The following is a 17,780-nucleotide window of genomic DNA, read 5'->3' as shown; positions in this document are numbered from 1 at the left end:
TTCAGAGTGTTTAATATGATTAAATGATAAGCAAGTAATATTTGAGCTATATCATTAAAATCTTAGCAAATTATTCTGCCTGGAACCTATTTCATTTTCATAAAGCAGGCTATGTGGTCCCCACATTTATTACTACTGACATTTGTATGAGAACAGAATCCTTATCAAGTGTTAACCTGGGTTTTGTATTTCTCGACCACTATCATATATTTCCCGCCTGAAATCATAACTAGTCTTCACACAGTTCAATAATTATTTGCAATAGTACTGATTGTGTTATGACACTTTTGTAGGAAATCAAACTCCAAGGGACAATATTAAATTTCATGATGGTCCTAATAATATAATAGGGAAATATGAATATATTTGATCCAAACTGACAGCTGTGTTTTTAATAAATGGCTAAATTTTTTTAAAGTAGAGTAACATAATTTTCTTGTCACCTTTGAGCAGAAATTTGTATGAGATTTCGTCTTTACAGCATTCAAGTTGCCTACCTTGTAAAATTACACGTGAATAAAAAATTGAATCTGTTCACACTAACAAGACAAATGATGTACTTCAGAAATGGCTTCCATTTTCAGTCTGCCCATACTATGGTACATTTTATATTTGGTGGGGGGTAATTATAATGGTTGCATAAGAGGAAAGACCTACTGACTTAGCTCATTAGAATGACCAGCCTATAATGCATGAATGAGATCAGGCAAGAATGAAGCCCAAGACAGAAGCCAAAGGGAAGCCTTACAGGATGTGGAACAGGAAAGGTCTGAGGCAGTAGCTGCACTTTCACAGATGGCATCTCTTTGTCCTATTATTTGTGGGCAATTTTGGATGGTTGTGCCTATAATTAGGCAACTGTAGCTGCATTTGTTTTGCATGCAAATAATTGCAGGTGCAAAAATTATAAATGCAGAGGAGAGTCATAACAATTGGTCCTTTACAAATTAACCACCATTGCTTATTGAAGTTTTATTCTTTATATACTAGTTCTATTTGCTGACACATTAAATATACTGCATGACACCATAGCTGAAAATAATGAATTGGATGGTCTTTGAATATTGGTTTCACCCTGATTGAATTTTTCCCTCTACCTTCTCTCCATGGGTGATGACAGGTATTCCCACAGTTTTAAATAGGTTCCATGCCCAGCATGAAGCCCGATGCGGGGCTCGAACTCATGACCTGAGATCATACCTGAGCTGAGATCAAGAATCAAACCCTTAACCAACTGAGCCACTCAGGCACCCCTTCTCTCATGGTTTTAAATGCAGCTTCTACACTGATGACTCCCAGAAAACTACAGTCACCCAATGAGTCACCCAAGTTAAAAATCTGGTGGGCATCATAGACTTCACCTTCTCCTTGGTTTGTGGCATTTATTTAATCATGAAATCATACTGAATTTGCCTTTTCTTGATTTTACATATTTCTTATTGCCATAGCTGTAGTTCAAGGCTTCATCCATTGTCTGAGTTACTGAAATAATCTCTGAATTCTTAATAATTTTTGAGTCCACAAACCCTGTGCAGTCTGGTGAAACCAATAGCTTCCTTCTTATAATAATGTAAAATTAATAAATAGGTATAAAATATTTTATATCATAAATGCATAAAAATCAATCAGTTCATAAAATAAATTTTAAAGGATTACAAGGAAAATAAATTATACTGAAATACATTTATCAACATTCTTAAAAATAATGTGATATGGTAATATGCTTCATTAGTAGGTTAAATTTAAAAAAAAATTCTAATAGTAGGATTAACAGGCAATGTAGCTTTGTGGCAGTGATAGGCCTAAATATTATTTTAAAAAGGACAGTCACTTTAATAAACGGTGTTTTCACATGTACAAGATTGAACTTAGACTTTTACCTTACCCTATATGAAAGAAATTAACTCAAAATGAATAAAAGACCTAAACATAAAACCATAATCTATAAAATTCCTAGAAGAAAACATGGAGGAAAAGCTTCATGACATTGGATTTGGCAATAATTCTTGGAGTTGCCACCAAAAGCAAAGACAACAAAGGCAAAAAATAGAAAAAATGGGGCTACATCAAACTTAAAAACTTCTGTGCATCAAAGGACATGAGCAAGAAAGTGAAAACTTACAGAATGGAAGGAAAATTTACAAATTCTATATCTCATAAGGGGTTAATATCCAGACTATATAAAAAACTTTTACAACTAAGCAACAACAAACAACCTAATTCAGGAATGGGCGTGGACTTCAAATGGCATTTCTTGAAAGATGATATACAAATGGCCAACAACCATATGAAAAGATGAAATCCAAATCCAAGCCCACCTTACACCCGTTAGAATGACTATTATCAGAATAATAGAAAATGACAAATGTTGGTGAAGATGTGAAGAATTTGAAACCTCTGTGCACTGTTGTGAGATTTTAATGTTGTAAAATAGCTATGGAAGATAGTATGGTGGTTCCTCAAAAATTAAAAATAGAACTACCATATTATCCACCAACTCCACTTCATGGTATATGTCCAAAAGAATTGAAAGCAGAGTCTCAAAGCATTATTTGCACACCTATATTTATAGTAGCATTATTTATAATAGCAAAGAAGGGGAAGCATCCCAAATGTTCACTGATGAAGGAATGCATGAACAAAATATAGTATATATACAATGGTACATCATTCAGCCTTAAAAAAAGGAAGGAAATTATGATGTTACAACATCATTTGCTAAGTAAATTAAGCCAGTCACAAAAAGACTGTATGACTACTTATATGAGGTATCTAGAGTAGTCAAATTCATAGAAACCAAAAGAAGAATTGTGGTTACCAAAGCCTGAGAGAATTGGGAAATGAGGAATTTCTGTATAATGAGTATAAGAGTTTCAGTTTTGCAAGATGAAAAAGTTTTGTAGATCTATTCCACAACAATGTAAACATTCTTAACACTACTAAGCTTTATGCTTAAAAATAGTTATGACAGGGACACCTGAGTGGCTCAGTCAGTTAAGCATCCCACTCTTGGTTTTTGGCTCAGTTCATGATCTCATGGGTCCCGGGGTTGAACCCCAAGTTGAATCTGCTTGAAGATTTTCTCCCTCTGCCCCTCTCCCCACTCTCTCTCTCAAATAAATAGGTAAATAAATCTTTTTTAAAAAAGATTTTGACAGTAGATGTTATGTTGTGTGTTTTTACTGCAAGAAGAAAGAAAGAAAGAAAGAAAGAAAGAAAGAAAGAAAGAAAGAAAGAAAGAAAGAAAAAGAAAGAAAGGAAGGAAGGAAGGAAGGAAGGAAGGAAGGAAGGAAGGAAGGAAGGAAGAGGAAGGAAGGAAGGAAGAGGAAGGAAGGAAGGAAGGAAGGAAGGAAGAAAGAAAGAAGGAAGGAAGGAAGGAAGGAAGGAAGGAAGGAAGGAAGGAAGGAAGGAAGGAAGGAAGGAAGGAAGGAAGGAAAGGAAGGAAGGAAGGAAGGAAAGGAAGGAAGGAAGGAAGGAAGGAAAGAAAGAAAGAAAGAAAGAAAGAAAGAAAGAAAGAAAGAAAGAAAGAAAGAAAGAAAGAAAGAAAGAAAGAAAGAGAGAAAGAAAGAGAGAGAGAGAAAGAAGGAAGGAAGGAAGGAAGGAAGGAAGGAAGGAAGGAAGGAAGGAAGGAAGGAAAAGAAAGAAGGAAGGAAAGAAGGAAGGAAAGAAAGAAGGAAGGAAAGAAAGAAGGAAGGAAAGAAAGAAGGAAGGAAGGAAGGAAGGAAGGAAGGAAGGAAGGAAGGAAAAGTTTTATGATACCTGTAAGAACTGGAATGCAGTATGAATACATCTATAGTTTCTATGCATCACAGTGTAGCTGGTGCACTTATCTTCATAATTGATGAAAATCCTATATTTAATAAGAGATTAATGTGAATAATAATGTAATGATTCCTCATTCAAGTTCAAGGACCTCCTAAATTATATCCATAAGCCCTTTAGGGGCCCCAGGCCTCCCGGTTAAGAGCCCCCATGTTTAACTACTCTCCTTACCTCCGGTCCTGACAAATCCACCTGACAAAGTGCCACCAAGAACTCTGTTTAATGGATATCTAACCATGACCCTGTCTAAAAACCCTGTCACTGCCACTGACTAATGTGGGGTCAATTCTTAACAAAACCAAAGGCTTGGAGTTTTTAGCAGATTCCTGCTTATTTCTCACCTCAGTGGAATGAGTTCTTATAATTTATTTGTCTGTACTGCCTTTCCTTTTCTGTTTGCCAGACTAAATTTTGTTCAAACTTTAAGACACTCATCAATTATCATCTCTTCTAAGAAGTGTTCTCTTCTATAGGCTAGATTAGGTAACTTTTCTCCCGTAACCCCATAAAGAGCAGTGCTGAAACCTGGCATTCTTACTTTAAAATGAAAGTCCTTGAAGACAAGGCCCAGGTCATCGTTTTGTCCTATTTTAGCACATAATGGATGGATAAAAGTTCTATACTGAATAAATAGACAAATATATGAAATAGATCAGTTCATAAATAAGAAAATCGGATGAATCTAAGTAATACTTTCTTCTATCCATCATTTATATGTAAAAGTTATAATCCACAGATAGGCAGCTTATTCATTTTAAGTCTTTTTCAGGTAAAAAATGACAACCTACATCTGTGTACCTAATTCAATTTATAACTATATAATTATAAGTTTTACTATTTATGTTCTTTTTATATTTTATTATACTTATAAGATAAAATATATATGTCAGCTTTTCCTTTAGTGTAAAGAGACTAATTTGTACTACAAGTGTACTACTTGTAAATCTACAAATCATACAATTTTGACAAAGAATTTAAGAATATTTGATTCTTAAGTGATATTTTGCAAAGTATTTCTTAACACAGTCTTGGCTTTTTGTACAATACTAATTCGTAATGCAAAAAAGCAAAATCTTTTCAAGAGCAACCTGGATTTTTATTGATATAACCTTTGGACTATAATTGGAGTAATGAAAAGGTTTGACATGTCTAGAAAAGAAATTTTAAAATGATACCACTCCTTTAAAAATACATGATTTAGGAATAATTATAACCAAATTGTATTTTCCAAAATACTTGAGGTATCTCAATATAAATTTTAGCAAGATAAGAGAGAGATGAGTGTCCTTTCTATCATACAAATCTCTAGCAAGAATTATCTAACATTCTAATATTCTTGGATAGGTTTATCAGTAGCACTTATTCAATAAACTACTATTCAGAGTGATAAAATCATATAGTAAATGATGTTTCACTTACTTGGAGTACTTCTAATAACTCCCATCACCACAAGAATGTCAAAATGATGGAAATTAGTTGCCTTTGAAAAATTAAGCAAATGCAAGTATATGAGAACATAAATATAGAAAAATAGACAATAATATTTGCCAAGAAGAAGATTGTGTAGTTAAGAGAATGGCACCAAACTGGCTTGTTTGAAACCTCGCACTTCCTCTTACTAGCTATTTGACCTTGGGCAAGTCACTTAAGCTCTCAGTACCTCCATTTCTGCATCTATAAAAGGAGAGTGTCAAGAGCAGAGCTGGGCTGAGCTGTTAGGTTTCAGGGTTTTAAAACAAAGAACCAATAAAAAGGTACCAGTCAAGCTTTCAATCACCTATTTCAATAGTATAAGCAAGAGGCTGACCTGGAGAAAGCACCAACTCTCCAAGCACTGTCCATTTTCCCCACAGAACAGCTCCAGGAGAGAGTCAGGTGGATCAGATTGGTCAGCTCAGACATGGGGAATTGTCTTACTGCTGAGGGAGCCCCAGAGAAAGGCTTCTGAAATTTTACGGATCTAGGAGCCAAAGGGCAGGCTGGAGGGAGAGGAAAAAGGACTAAGAGTGGAAAAGTTTTGAGTACTGAGTCAGAGTAGAGAAAAAGTGTCTTAAGTGTTCCCTCCCATCCATGTTCTTTCCAGCGAAGGCCTCTGAGGAGGGCCTCTGTCAAAGGCATTTGATGAATGGAGGAAACTGATCTAGTAGTGTAGCTCTGCTTAAGAGCATGGCTTATTAGGGAGCCCTGAGTTTTCCCTGGACTCAGAGACCACAGTGCATTGGCTGCACACCAAGTCTGGTATGGGTAGGGCAGCTTTCTGTTGTGACACCTGCCAGGGTAAAGCCTTTTTAGTTACCTGTGGTCAAGCTTGAAAGATCACACATAGACTTTTGGCCAGGAGCTAATATTACCAACTTCATAGGGCTAATATGAGGAATAAATAAGTTCATATGTATTAAAATCTGAGTGATTTCTTTTGGTAAAGGAATAAAGTGACTTCCAATTATGATTTGTTTTTCCATAGGCATTGACCATATGTGGACAGAAATAATTTTATAATATGAGTTATATTTTTATTATATATTAATTAGCTAATATTGTATTTCATTTCTGTTTCACATGTGTTTAAGTAAGCAGAAGATAGTATTTTGTAGCTTGAGCTCACTGAGGCACTGAAAGGAACAAACCTCAGATGCTCCAGATCCTGCAGTCCTTTCTTCAGCTTACACCAGATGCCCCACTCATTCTCCGTTGCTTTCTAAAGCCAAATATGGGTTTCCCCCACTATCCAAAAAGTAGAAAGATCCTATGAAACCTTTCAAACCAAAATGGCCTAAAGCAGAGTGTCCCTGGCTTTCCAAAAGTTTATATTCTGTCCCTTTGCTTTTAGAAAAGACCAATGTTAGTACAGTAATGGCCTGTGTGTGTGTGTGTGTGTGTGTGTGTGTGTGTGTGTGTGTGTGAAAGTGAAAATCCTCTTCCATTCCTTTCAGGTAATGAACAGGTACTAATGTAGGTCTTCACAAAAGTGAAGTGGCCTATTGTGAATTTCTGGAAAGTGTAGGATACCTGCACCACCTAATGACAGAAGTGGAAATGTGGGGGAATTGGCAAATTCATAAAAGCATTATATTCACAAACATAATTGCAGTACTAACCATTTGTTTAAGGCAGATGTTCTGCCTGCCTTAAAACCATTAGTAAAACATGAAATTATATTTTTCTTTTAAGGACTCTCACCTATCCTAATAATTGCCCACTCCTAACTAATATTGCATGTTGTGTCCTGGATGGGTAATTTTCTTGAACTAGAAAACAAATCTCAAAATAAAGTAGAATTAAATCTGATGTTCTTAGTTCATCAACTTTTGTTACTCCTTCAGTGTTAAAATTTTTACATAAAATAGATGCACTCTTCTAAGTTTGGCATTTTGTAGTTAGAGTAAAAAACAAAGTAGCAAGAAAGTTTACCCACAGTACATTTCAGTACAGCTTCAGTTTCCATGTATTATATGTGCACAAATCCATTTTTACATAAATGCATATGTAGGATCAAGTCATGCACACTGTTTTAAAAGATTTTTTAAAAATAAAAGTTTTAATTATGGGAATAGAAAAATGTGAAAAAGAGAAAAGATAAATGAATGTATATAAACCCAAAGGATAGGTTGAAATGATTTAGAAAATACATTCTTCATGAATCTAATCTAATAAAACAAAAAAAAAAAACAAAAGAACTAATGATCACTTATCAATTTAGTTGCAGTTATTCTAAACATAATATTAGCAAATGGAACTAACAGAATTTAGGAATGTATTTAAAATATAAGAGCAAATGGCAACTCTGTTATTTTTTTAATACTGTTAATGAAAGAGTAAGGACTTGAAAATGATCCATATTGGAGAAGGCTGTTATTGCTACATTTATAAGAAGAGGATTTCCAAGTGGACTGAAATTCACTCCAGGATAAACTTATATTTAAGAAAATTCATTACAAGATGGAAGCATAGTATACCTGCTAGCTTGTTTGTTGTTGTTTTGGTTTGTTTTTTTGTCCCTTAGTTTCTTAGGATAAAAGTGCATATCATATCAGTGAGGAATTCTTAATCTCAGGAAACAAACTGAGGGTTGCTGAAGTGGTGGGGGGTGGGAGGGATGGGGTGACTGGGTGATGGACACTGGGGAGGGTATGTGCTATGGTGAGTGCTGTGAATTGTGTAAGACTGTTGAAACACAGATCTGTACCTCTGAAACAAATAATACATTATATGTTAAAAAAAAAAAAGAAAGAAAAGAAGATAGCAGGAGGGGAAGAATGAAGGGGAGGAAATTGGAGGGGGAGATGAACCATGAGAGACTATGGACTCTGAAAAACAAACTGAGGTTCTAGAGGGGAGGGGGCTGGGGGGATGGGTTAGCCTGGTGATGGGTATTAAAGAGGGCACGTTCTGCATGGAGCACTGGGTGTTATATGCAAACAATGAATCATGGAACACTACATCAAAAACTAATGATGTAATGTATGGTGATTAACATACAAAATAAAAAAAATGTTTAAAAAAGTGCATTGTTTTACTTTTTGAATAAATTTTTCATGAAGATCTTTATTTTCATCATATGCAATAGCTTCCTCTCAAATCAATGTTTTAATCAAATATTATATATACATAATTAAGGAAATATGACTTCTGCTTTCTAGAAAATGACAGAATATTCCTTAACAGTACCTCAACCCCAGGTGGCAAAACAAAAGAATTCTCTCATAATAGACCTTTCTTAGTTCATCCCAGTCTTCATATTTATCACACATTGCATGTGCTATTTTATTTTATTGCAAATACATATATATCACAAATATATATGTAGGTGTGTGTGTTTGTATATAATAAATACATGCATAAAGTAAACATTTTATATAAATGTGTACACCCACACACACACACACACATACACACATATATACATATTGGTCTCAAGAGTTTATGATTATAAATTAGTTTCTATTTTACTTTTACATATAAACCACCTAAAATCTGGAATAAATTCCATAGTCTCTTCGCTCTGGCCTTATCTAACTCTTACTGCCAACTTTAGCCTCTGCCACCAGTGACTACAATAACCTCACAACTGTGCCAGGCACTCTCAGCTGCTCTTAAGACCCACTGTGTCCCCAGTTTCTTCAAAGCATAAATGAGACTAGTTATCAGCATGATTTTACTATTAATAATAATGGCTATTTGGGGGGCGGGGAGAGGGGCAGGGAGGCCCAAACTTGACTTTTGTGTTCTTGCTTATGAAGTGAGGATATTCCTCACTACTAGGATCCTTGGACCATTTCCAAACCTTAAGGATGGATTCCTTTGTTTTCCCCTAGGCTTTTTGTCCCTTCTCCAGGCAAAGGTTCATTTCATTTTCTGTTTTTGAACTAATGGAAACATCAGTTTGTTCCAGAAGGAAATGCCTGCTTCAGACAGAGAATACGCATAGCGTGGCTTCCTTAGAAAAGTTTTCAATAGTGCATTTCCCAAAAGCAGTGTTTCTTCAGTCTAAAATCCTACCATGTCAGTGGAGTAATATGTTTAATAATTTAATATGTTTAATAACAACTTTTCAATACACAGAAGGGAAACACCAATTTGAAGAGTTGCTAATTTCCATGGTATAAACATTCTTAACATTCTCCCTTTTAGCAATCAATGTGGATTTTGGAAGAGATGCCCAGTTAGCACACCATTATGTAGTATTTCCACCATACAGATTCAATAGATGTAAATAAACTCATATAAACAACAGTAAAAATTATAAACTAGTCAGAAAATAAGCAATTTTAAGTATATATTACCTTTGTTTTAATAAAATTTAATTGTGGGTTTATGCAATTTAATAGTTAGTAATGGCTATATTCGACAACCAGATCTGAAAATCCTAGAGAATCTGACAGCCTGCTGTATACACCACTGCCATGTGTGAACATCAGTGATCCTATAGAGGTAAATGCTGGGCTAAGCCCAGTCCAGTGCTTATCATTTCTCAATATAACAATGCAGAGAAAACTAAGCCTACACATCATGCATGGTATGAACTGATTGTGGCCTCTTGTTCCTGCAGGCAAATGCCAAATAAAACATACATGTACACGCACAGCTCACTCAAGAACAACCTATTTGAGAACAGGACAGTTTACCTCAAAATTTATGGAGGGAAAACATCTGACACTCCAGGGTCATATTCTGCTAACATTTTTCATTTAAATTATTAAAGAGTATACTTAACTTCTGCATTCATGTTAACTTCTTGCACTAAAGACTTCCTGAAGAATGTTGGATAGATGTTACCTTTATTTGACTAAAGGGCTTAATGAAATGGTTCCTCTCAGAATACACTGAATTTCTACCTCAAAGATTAACCTCTCTGTATCCTACAAGCATACTACTCTAATTCTTATGGTGGTCTGCCTGCCTTTTCTACCATCAAATAAATATAGCTATAGCTTGTTGGAAGAAAAATCATTATTATGTAAAGTGACAGCAGAGATATTGCATAGCATTAGAAAAGGACAAAATTCTTTATGTCCAGAGGTAAGTAGATTAGGGACGCCTGGGCGGCTCAGTCGGTTAAGCATCTGCCTTCGGCTCAGGTCATGATCCCAGGATCGAGCCCCACATCAGACTCCTTGCTCTGCGGGAAACTTCTTCTTCCTCTCCCTCTTCCTGCCACTCCCCCTGCTTGTGGGTGCCCTCTCTCTCTGACAAATAAATAAATAAATAAAATCTTAAAAAAGAGAGAGAGAGAAAGAGATAAGTGGATTAATAGTTTCCAGAGTTGGACATGCATCAGAATCTACTCCCAGAGATTCTCCCTAAGTAAGTCTGGTTTAAGGATGAGAATCTGCCTATCTTCAAAATTCGCCAATTGACTCTAGGCACAAGTATAAGTAGCACTGGCTTCATATAGGATTTCTGTGCTAGTAAAAGGATTAGAAAAGCCTATTTTGATGAATGCATTTCAGATCACGTACAGATTCAAAATTGGCCTAGAATGTATGAATTTGCTGCAAATGAGCCAACTGACAAATATATGATCTCCTCTTAGAGAATATGTAGCTCTCTGTTGTTATGTGAAACTTTTGTCACTAATTGCAACAATAATTTGCTTTAAGCACCTGTGACCTTCTCGACCTGATGGATCACAGGCACTTAAAAAATCCTACTTCTAATTTTTATAGAAATTCTGTAAAGTAGATATTAAGAGCCCCATTTGGGGTCGATCAGAGACTTGGCATCTTAGAATTTTTAGTAATCAGAACTCAATGTCTTCCAGTGAATGATTGAAGAGATTAAAATTTCATGAAATAGCAGGTCACTGGGATCCAATTGTCCAATTAGGGACAGCTTTCTGATTTTCTTGTTTCTCTGAAACATATTTTATTTTTTAAAATTTTATTTTATTTTATTATGTTATGTTAGTCACCATACGATACATCACTGGTTTTTGATGTAGTGATCCATGATTCATTGTTTTCATATAACACCCAGTGCTCCTTATTTTAAAGTAAATTTTAACAGGCCTTTTCACCATAGGAATTTTCATCAAAAATATTTATCATTACTTAAATAAAAATTGATGATATTATGAAGAAGGTTTTCATACTGTTCAGACAGAATGGAAAAAGGCCAAGTATCAGAATAATCATATTTTCTTTGAAGAGTCATATGAAATGATAAGTTTTGGGAATTGGAAATTGTTGTCACCGAAAGGCATCTTTCTTATTGGGAAAAAATGTAATAAGAGCTACACACTCTGTTTAAATTGGATGACAATCACAGAAAATCTAGTCCATGTAAATCTAATCAAAACAAATGTTTTCCAGATGTCCATGGATGGATGAATGAATAAGCAAAATATGGTATATACATGCAGTGGAATATTATTCTGCCTTAAAAAGAAGGAAATTCTGGCATATGCTACAACGTAGGTGAACTTTGAAGACATTACACTAAGTAAAATAAGCCAGTCATAAAAAGACAAATACTGTATGATTCCACTTATATGCAATACTTAGAATAGTCAGAATCAGGGATACCTGGGTGGCTCAGTCAGTTAAGAGTCTGCTTTCGGCTCAGGTCATGATCCCCAGTCCCACATCTGGCTCCTTGCTCAGCGGGGAGCCTGCTTCTCCCTCTGCCCCTCCCCCTGCTTGTGCTCTCTCTCTCTCTCTCTGACAAATAAATAAATAAAATCTTAAAAAAATAGTCAGAATCATAAAGGTAGAAAACATACCAGTGGTTTGCAGGGGCTGGAGGGAGGGGAGAATGGGGAGATTTTGTTTAATGAGTGAATTGTTTTAGAATATGAGAAGAGTTATGGGAATAGATGGTGTTGATTGTTGCAAAACAATGTGAATATGTTTAATACTGAAATGTACACTTAAACGGTTAAGATGATAAACTTTGTGTTAATGTTTAGTTTTCCACAATAAACAAATAGAGTTAGAAAATATAAAATGAGGAGCATTAATGTAAATTGATTATCACTAAGAGACCTCTGGTATCTTCCATGTTGCTTTCATTCTTTTTTTTTTTCTGCAATTAAAAAAGGTGTACCTTTATATAAAGTTTTAAGTCATCCTTGCACACCCCAGTTAAGTGTGAGGATGTGCAAATAATTCTAAGCCTAGAAGAATTAGCTCTAGGGGTTGAAATGCTAGGTTGATAAAAATGGGCTTAAATTTTCGCCAAGGATTAAACTATTAATTCAAGTAACAAGTACCTGATTAAGGTAAAAGAGATTTACAAAACATTCCATAGTTGATTTTTTTTTTTACTTTTAATTTCAGTTAGTTAACAGAGTATTATATTAGTTTCAAGTGTACAATATAGTGATTCAACACTTCCATACAACATCCAGTGCTCATCACAACAAGTGCGCTCCTTAATCCCCATCACCTATTACAACCATCCCCCCACTCACCTCCCCTCTGGTAACCCTCAATTTCTTCTCTTTGGTTAAGAATCTGTCTTGGTTTGCCTGTCTCTTCTTTCCCTTTGAAGGTTTGTTTTCTTTCTTAAATTCTACATATGAGTGAAATCATTCCATAGTTGATTTTTAAACATAAAACTCTGATTTTATATTTGGTGTTTAAAGCAACTATGTAAATTTAATGAAAATTATGCTGAATCCATTCAGTGTTACCCTCTTCTATTTTTCTCTGAATTGTTTACTCTAGAATGGGTTCGGTGTGATTATGTATGTGTCTGTGCCCTGTTCTGCAACCCTCATTCATAGATTTTATTACCATTCACATTTTTATTCCCGTTTTACTAATGAAAGTGGTTTTGTGGAACTCAGTTGCACAACTGAGTAAAATTTAATGAGGTTATTTTTTTTTCTTCTCTAATTTCTCATCACTTAGAGAAAGCTAGTAAGTGAAAGGAAGATGTTTACAAGGAACTGAACATTGTCTATTCAAGTTTCCCTTTCCATAACATTTGCAAAGAAGTTTTACCTATGGCCTCCCTCTCCTATTGGTGTCCTCTCGTGAAGCCACTTTTATTTCAAAGTTCGGAGCAGAAGTGGTTACACTGGATAGTTGGAGCAGGAGAGTTGATATCTCCACAGGGAGCTGGGGAAAGATGAATAAGGAGATCAAGCTGCTAACCCACTTCACAATCTTTCAAGTCCAGATTATTGCAAGGAGCCGTATGCAACTTTTATTTAATTTGTTGCTGCCTAGCAAGAACAAATTATGTTCTATTTAGTGGTGATTATTTGGCAATTGTAGGTGCTCTTTCTAAGCAGTGAAGAAAAAAAAGGAAAGGAAATTATGCAGTGACATTTCTCTTGAAGTTCTTTAAGTATAAGAGAAATATATATTTTAAAGCTTGATTTAAAAATGCACAGAGTTAAAGTCATCTCAAAATTAGATGTCCCAGACACTTTAATTCTCCTACCTCTTCATACCTTATTAAACAAAAATTTTGATCTAGTAGTTTTTTCAAAATTATTTTCTAAAGAATCAACTCCAACTCTGTACTCAAGAAGGAGACTACATCATTAAACTAGTTACCTATTTGCCAAAGTTACTAGTTACTTTTTAGTAGTTAACTATTATTAGTTACCACATGCTAAAATGTATTTTTCAGAATAAAGAAATTTGCTTTACTAGAAAAAAAGTCAATGATAAAACTAAAAAAAATTTTTTAAATAACCAATTACCTCTTTATTTCTCAATTACATTAGTCGAATAATTTTAAATGTCAGATATTTTATTGCATTTTTAGTGGAATAAACAAATATCTAAGGGTCCTTGTAGTTGTATAATTGACAGAGATCTGCTGGGTTTGATTCAGTAGAAAAAGGTAAATTAAGGGGCACCTAGATGGCTCAATCGGTTAAGCATCTGCCTTCAGCTCAGGTCATGATCTCGGGGTCCTGGGATTGAGCCCCGCAGGGAGTCTGTTTCTCTCTCTCTCTCTCACCCCCTGCCACTCCCCACTGCTCATTCTTTCTCTCAAATAAATAAATAAAATTTTAAAAAGAAAGAGGTAAATTAATGTCATGCACTTTTGTAACATGCTCATGAAATAGTAGATCATTTCTATTAATCCATACAGTGAACACAAACATTTTATCTGAGGGGGAAAAAAAACAATGTTTCATGAATATTGAATTAATTTACAGTAAGTATATGTTACTTTAAGAATATGTAAATGGGCAATCATAGAGAGAGAAAAAGGAGATATCATTGTTCTTCCTCTCCCCTCTTCTTTTCCTCCCTACCAAAACCTTTGACCTGACCCCATTGCAGGGCAAAGCCCCTTGCATCTTTATCCTTTTTGCACAATTACTCATATGCTTCTTTGCTTCAAAGGGTAGCCTAGTGGCTGAGCTCAGGACCTAGATTTTACATGAGTTTGAATCTTGACCCCAAAATTTCTTCTGTCTAATTTAGCCCCTGTATCCTTCATTTCTCTCATATGACAATGAATCAGGATAATAGATGAAAATATTAAAAACAGAGCCTAACACATAGTAAGTGCTCAATAAATATTAGTTATTATCATTTTTAGTATTTATAATTAAGATCTGCTCCTCCTATGAAAATACCTCTTATTCTGTATTGTAGCCTAAAGCTAGGAACTGTGATCAGCCTTCTCTTAGCTTCCCATCATTATTTATAAGCAAATACACCTATAATTTTGTGGGGATGGGGAATGGGTGGGGAAGGACATCTTTTTTTTAACATTCTTGACATCCACCTATCATACCCTCCGCCCTGCCCATTGAGGTCATTTGCTAAGTGCTGCTCATTCCCCACATACATTAAAGATTTTGGCAAGTGACCTTGAGTCATCTTTTTTTAACTACATGCATGTCATTCCCTAGGTGATTTTGAATAAGTGCCTGTGTTAATGATCTCATTTAACATTCTTGCCTAATGGTTTCCTGACCTCCTAAAATCCATTGAACTTATCCGTATTTACACTAATTCTATAAGAAACCAGGCTTTTTTCTGACATAAATTTGTCTTCCTGTGAGTGTTTTAATTCATTTTGTGTGCTCAGTCCTCCTCTGTCCCACATGACCATTCTATTCTTGTATCTGTTCACATAAATTAGATGCTTGATTCTATTGGTGAAGAACATGGAATCTTGGATCCGATCTCAGGGCTATTTCAGGCCTGCCACATTCTGTGTGATCTTGGACAAATTATTAAACTTCTCTGGCCTCAGCTCCCTCATCTGTAGTAGCATTTTCCTCCTAAATTTGTCATGAGAAATAAATCTCCTAGAACAATTCCTGCTACATAAGAACGCATTATGTCTAAGCTATAACATAGCTGATGCTAGCTGATAAGGACTTTGATTCTACGTGGAGGGCTTATATTTCAGAACGGTTACAAGACCAACAATATATATATATATATATATATTTTTAGAAAACAAGAAACTGGGGCAGATTGATAAGTAGTGGGGCTAATATTTAGGCTTAAATCATTTTGTGATGGAATATGATAGATGTATATGCAATGGTTTGCAAATCATTTATCTTTTTTCCTTAAATAACTCAATTTCCAGATCTGTCTAGTAGCACATTGACAGGAAATGACACTGCAAAACCTGGTCAATGGAATCCTTTTTTTCAAAAGTATGTTATAAATCCATTATTCTTGAAATTTAGCTTTTGTGTGTGAACTCCAAAGGCAAACTAATGAAAACATTTTACATCAAGACATTTTAGGCTATTACTTACCGTAATGCCTTTTGGGTCACTTTCTTATAAACTTTATCAATTTTAAAATCACATTTCATTCCTTAGGCTTGTGGTGGCATTTTAGAAGTGTGCCTATTTGTTAATGTGGTTGTTTTTATTTTAAGTGTGAGGACTTGGGACACACACACACACACACACACAAACATGCATGCATACACATACACACATACGTACAGCTAAGTCCCTATGGAGGATGAAATAATGGCAGGGACATAAGACGAGCCTTCTGGCTGCTCCCCTCAGAAGAGTTTGTTTAATACGGTGCCATGGAGCTACCTAATCTCCCCCAATTTGTTACCCATTCTTCTTTGTTATCTGTCTCAGTGATGTCTCATCTCCCCAACTGACTGCTACAGGCTAGCAATCTGTAACAGAAACTCAGTCTCAATCTCAGATATAATAAGAAATAGAGGCTATAAGATTAATGACCCCAGACATAATTATAAAGTCTCAAACCACAGACATTATAAGATCTTTCAAAACTTACCCAGACTGGAAGAAGCTGGATTAGCACTATAGTTGAAGATATTGGCCTCTTTCTAAGGAAAATGCTGGGTTATATAATCTGGGAAGCCTACTGTGTTTTTAGTACTGTTAGGAACTGTGGAGAAGAAAGGGTTTGTTCACTTAAGGAGCTTGAAATAATTTCATCCATTTTAGCTTTCCTATGATAATACCCATTTCTTATTAATGCATAGAGGAGATAGATCTGTTCTTGGAGCTCTCAAGTGGAAGGCAGATGAAAATAGAGGCTGCTTATGGAGACCATGCCACACACAGATATTGGGAATTTCTTTATGTTCATAGTGAAATAGAACCAGTACATTGCTTTTCAGGTAACCACTACTCTGACAGGATTAAAAAATGACAAACGTGGAAATATTCATGGTCTTCCTTCCATACCTGCTCAAATGTCTGCCATTCTGATCTCTTCAGCCCACTGGACTAAAAGTCTACACACATGCACACACACATACACACACACACACTGTCTTCCTAAAATGTTGGAATACACACTCAGGATGCTAAAATGGGCAGAAAATTTTTTAACTAGAGAGTTGGATGAAATAAAAGTATTTAGGGAAAATGGCTAAGTCAATCAATGACATAAAGTGATACAGTAGAAGAGCGTAGGTGGTAAATGCTTTGTGATGGGAAAAAGGCAGGAGGAGAGCTAGTGAGCTTCTTGGGTAGGGGCAAGGCTGTGAATGAGAGACTTCATAGGCTGAAAGTATTGTGAGAAAAGTGAGAATTGAGAAAAGATTTAGAACTGTCACCACCGACCATGCTTTGGATCCCGTTTAATGTCCTCTGAGAGGAGTAAAGTTCATTTGGTTGAATTTCAGCTGCTGAATCATGCCTCTGAAATGTGACACCACTCACACACTGAACACACAGATGGTTACAATTCCTCAGGGATCCGTTAGCACCTCTGACTAGCAGTCTCACAGATGAGGGTCGTGGAATGGGCAGGGACCCCAGCATTAACGCATCTGATCCTCTCCAGCACTCCAAATACTGTTCCACCATGAGTTTTTCTCTACTTTTTTGTCACATACCTTGAAATATTACCTGCCCTTTTTTCCTCCTTCCATGTACACTAGGCTGAAAGGTACAAGAATGTGATATCCCAGTAGCAGAATAAGCTTTCACTGTATTTGGATTATTAATAGCATTCCTGCTGAGACCGCAGCTTCTCAAAGTTTGCCAAAAGCATGCAGAGACCTCTGAAACCCACTTGTCC

General features: G+C 35.6%; 1 protein-coding gene across 1 annotated transcript in view; it reads left to right on the top strand.

The window, feature by feature from the left end:
- The window catches only part of LOC123838506 (receptor tyrosine-protein kinase erbB-4), a 950,771-nt gene that overhangs the window by 736,681 nt on the left and 196,310 nt on the right, over positions 1-17,780 (top strand). The gene's annotated exons all lie outside the window — the stretch shown is intronic.

This window comes from Mirounga angustirostris, unplaced genomic scaffold (genome assembly GCF_029215605.1).
Source record: "Mirounga angustirostris isolate CCGP_5_RB_7025 unplaced genomic scaffold, mMirAng1.0.hap1 SCAF_3, whole genome shotgun sequence".
Classification (NCBI taxonomy): Eukaryota; Metazoa; Chordata; class Mammalia; order Carnivora; family Phocidae; genus Mirounga; species Mirounga angustirostris.
Note: the sequence above shows the minus strand (reverse complement) of the source record. Positions and strands in the feature narration are given on the sequence as shown.